Below are 4,544 nucleotides of genomic sequence, written 5' to 3' on the forward strand. Positions count from 1 at the left end.
GTGGTAATGTTAATTGATTCAACTGGGTTGGAGAGCAGTTTGGCGATCCTATATAATAAAAGGCTAATATGCAAATCAACCAAACAGCAGAACGACTGGTTGCTTTGACGCACACTGACCACCAGGGGGCAGACACTCAATGCCGCCTGGTGGTCAGTGCGCTCCCGCAGTAGGAGTGCCAGTGCCGCACCCCGATGGGCACCAGACACCAGGCCCGGGGCTGGCAAGTGCAGCTGTAGTGGCACAAGCCTCTCCCACCTCCACGACAGCGCCACTGAGCTGAGGTGGTGGCAGGCCCGGATGAGCAGGAAGGCGTCCGGGGGCTCAGGCTCCTCCCCAGCCGCCTGCTGCTTGGCACACTACTACCTTCCCCAAGGGTCCCGTATTGAGAAAGGGCACAGGCCAGGCTAGGGACCGCACTGGTGCCTCTAGTTGACAATAAAATATATAATTGCACCTAATGCTACTTTTTCTTCAGGTGATGAAAACTGTAACGGTGCATTTTCCTAAACCTAAGTTTGGGTGAGGTTCCACAGGAGAATAATCATCCAAACGGCAGAAATGTAACTGTAATACCATATTATTTGATACATTATTTCACAATTTAGAAAATATTTTCACTTTTGTCCAGAAAAACCAAATCAGAAAGTAGACCACCTGAATGACACCAGAAAGGGAGACATGTGGGAGCAGAAATCAGATTCAGCAAGCATCATAATAATAATAGGAGAATTAAAAGCATGTTAGCTAGCTGCTAACGTTAAAGAACCAGTTCCTGATAAAATGTATCCAGACTGTGGTCCAAATGCTGAACATAGCCCTCCCACAATCCTCCAACCACAATGCACTGCGGCTGTGAGTCTTAGCTGCCACCACAGTGCTCTGGCATATCCAGGTACCCTTTTGGCTGGGCCCTCACAGACCCGAAACTGCTGGGAAAGCACCATGTGTCATTAATAAAGTAAGAAGGGAAAGGGCACTCCCAGTGTGTGGTATAATATAATTACTAATGAGGCTCGCTGTTTCAAAGGGCGCAGGCCTATATTGTTAATGGTGAAAGCCCGCAGATGTTAGGCCTCAGTTCATCAACTTCAGTTCTTGAGTTCAGCTGGGAAAGAATTCAGAGCCAAGGAACTCAAATACAAGTGAAAGTTCATTTAGAAAGTCACAGAGGTAGAACCAGTTACAGAGGGAAAGAAGGGCCTTGGAGCTTAAGAGAAAGAAAAGCAAAGAAAGGCAATATTATTGACAATACTATTGACTATACTAGAGGCCCAATGCACGAAATTCATGTAAGAGTAGGCCCTTGCAGCCCTGGCTTCGTCCGGAAGGTTATCCGGACAGTTGTCCCACTGTTCGGCCATTTGGTCGATTTACATATTACACTTTTATTATTATAGATTCCCTATGCTGTACTTTACATCTTGGTGACTACTTTTTTCCCCCTTTTTATTGAATTTATTGTGGTGACACTGGTTAAATTATACAGGTTTCAGATGCACAATCCCACAACACATCTGTACACTGTATTGTGTGTTCACCACCCCAAATCAAGTCTCCTTCCATCACCATTTATACCTCCTATACCCCCTCCACCTCTTCCTACCCCACCCCCACAATCACCACACTGTCGTCCATGCCCATGAGTTTTTTCTCTTTATTTTTTTTCTCAATCTGTCAACTCCTCCACCCAGGCCCTCAACCCACCCTGACAGCTGTCAGCCTGCTCTCTATCTATGAGTCTGTCTCTATTTTGCTTGTTAGTTCATTTTGTTCATCAGATTCCACATATGAGTGAAATCATATGGTGTTTTTCTTTCTTTGGCTGGTTTATTTCATTTAGCCTAACGCTCTCTATGTCCACCATGCTGTTGAAAAGGGTAAGATTTCCTTCTTTTTTACAGCCAAGTAGTATCCATTGTGCTTGGTCCTTTGTCTCAAGGGGTTTTATTTGGAGGTTCAGGGGAGGATCTTAATAGAATATTCATCAGCTTTCCCAGTGCATTTCCTCAGGATTGTGGTCTCCACTGATTGGTCAGTGCTAGTGCAGAGGATCATTAGTCATGGCAGTGGTAGCGATGTCACCCATGGTGGTGCTCTGTCTGGTTTTGCTGCTTTTCTACAATGCTCATGGCTGTCTTACTGCCTACTATATCAATACCACTTCCAAAACCTATCCAATTCCTTACCTAATAGCCAATTAGCCACAGCATATTACTTAACATCTCTCAAAGTTCAAACAGAAATAATAAAGTGCTTACTTCATAAGGTTGCTATGAGAATTCAATAAGATCGTGCATGTCAAAAGTTTAATACAGTTCCTCATACATAGTATCACTGGCTAAATGGACACTATTACTATATTACCATCTATAATAATAAAAGCGTAATATGCTAATTAGACCGAACGTCCTTCCGAATGAAGGAAGGCCTACTCTTGCACGAATTTCATGCATCAGGCCTCTAGTATAGTAATAAATCCAAACCCAGCAGTTTCTTGGATAGAAAAAATAAAAAAGATATTGAAACCAAAATTAATCCCTATTTCCATTCATTTGTATGCAAGAAAGCTTTGAAATTTCAGCAGATAATAAGCAATTGATTTATTCCAACTTACTTTGTATCTTCAAACAAAATTTAGATATTTAAAGCCATTGTCTCTTAGAAGAGAACCTGAAGATTTAATTATTTATAAAGATGGCTTCAAATTTGATAAACTAATTCCCATTTCTTCTAACCTAAGACAGGTCCTCCAAAAATCACAACAAAGGCGATGTTACAGTGAGTCTGTAGTCAGCAGTAAGACAGGCATAAGCAGAACAAAGATGATAGGACAGGTGCAGAAGGTCACCCAGGGCAGAAAGTCCCAGGTTCCTAGCAATGGACAATTATAGGGTGAGACGTCACTCCCAGAGTGACCTTTCCTCTCCTAGCATGTCGCTAGTCATGTGGTAGACTCCCTTAGAGGAGAAACAAGAGGGCCAAAGAATAGCCTCATATTGTTAGGGGCAGAAATGGAACAGTGGTGACTAGTTATAATTATAAGAAATATTAATCATGCTCTGTTAACTGTGATTATTCTGTTTTGATTAGAGAAAGCACATTCTTACCTGGCCAAGAGTTGTACCCCCCAGGACATTGGAGTCAACATCAGAATGCAGTCCATCTTCCTTTTCTGAGAACTGCCTATTATCATGGAGAGATTAACAACATTGTTGCTGTAACAATCTAGTCCTGGAGGTGCCCGCCCTTTGCAAGCCCCTTCCCACCCCGCAGCCGGCATTGCCTATACCTATAACCTTTAACCATTATACCTTGCCTACTTCCTCATGCCTGTAGTTCCTACTTCCCCATGTAATCTTTGTCCTTCCACCCAATACAAGCAGATGGCTTATGGGGATGGGTAGAGCAGATTTTTGTGGATGACCTACTGCTCTCCCATCCTGCAGGCATTATTGGAATAAACACTCATATGTTAACGTAAAAACATTCAAACCTGTAAAGAATTTTTGTGAGTTTATTTGAGCCAAATGGTCAATAATTGCCAGGAAGCAGAATCTCAACGGATTGGGATAATGCTCCAGAGAATGGTGGTTTTTCACATATTTTCATACATTACAGTCAAAGAAGGAGACATAGGTGGGTTACCTGAAATCCATTGGCAATAGATTAGAGGAGTTTGGAGAAAGCAAAGGCGGGGAGGGGAGAACTCTGGGATTAGATATAGAGTAAAATGATAGACACACACTTCTTTTCTTTAGGTGAGCACAGAATAGTTAACAGTCAACAATTAACATGATAACAATAACAATGAAGGGATTTGTGGTCTCTGTCCTGGCACCCAGGGCATTAGGTTGTGCCCTGAGGGATCTGGAAAAAAGAGAAGTTACAAGTTACCCTGACATTTCAATGATATGTTATCATAGATACAAAAAGACAATAAGCTCATTTAAGGTAAAGATTGACCTTGTCAGGGAAGATACCTGCCTAGGAAGTGAAAACCATAACTGCTTTTAGTTCAAGTTTAATTTCAGACCATCCTTTGTGGTTACTTTAGGTCTTTGAGTTTGCAAGACTGCCATGCAGGCCTCCCCTGAGCTTGTCAGGTTAGCATGTGGCCCCCTTTCATTCACACATCCTCCTTTTGGTCATAAATCAATCCAAAGGCTGCACTGAAGACCAATCTTTTGGTTGGAGAATGAGTCGCACAGTGCTGGGAAGGTTCATTCCTAGGATGTCTCTGTCTCCATATCTTGCTGAACAGGGTGGACTACTGGGGATGGGGAAAGACCATAACCTTAGATGGCACTTAAGATCAAATTATTATTATTACTCAAAATAAAAGTCAGGTAAATAGGAGGCAGTCAAATTCTATATGTCCTTGTTAAAAAGTATCCTGCATCATTCTTAATTATTGAGCCACCATTATCCAAATCTTTTGCTGCTTGTCTTGTTTTGTTTTTCTGCACCTAGTATAACATTTACATACCAGGAACAAAATCAATAATATTAAACCAGTAACACTGATTAGGAACAGAAAATGA

Source organism: Myotis davidii, unplaced genomic scaffold (genome assembly GCF_000327345.1).
Source record: "Myotis davidii unplaced genomic scaffold, ASM32734v1 scaffold2099, whole genome shotgun sequence".
Taxonomy (NCBI): Eukaryota; Metazoa; Chordata; class Mammalia; order Chiroptera; family Vespertilionidae; genus Myotis; species Myotis davidii.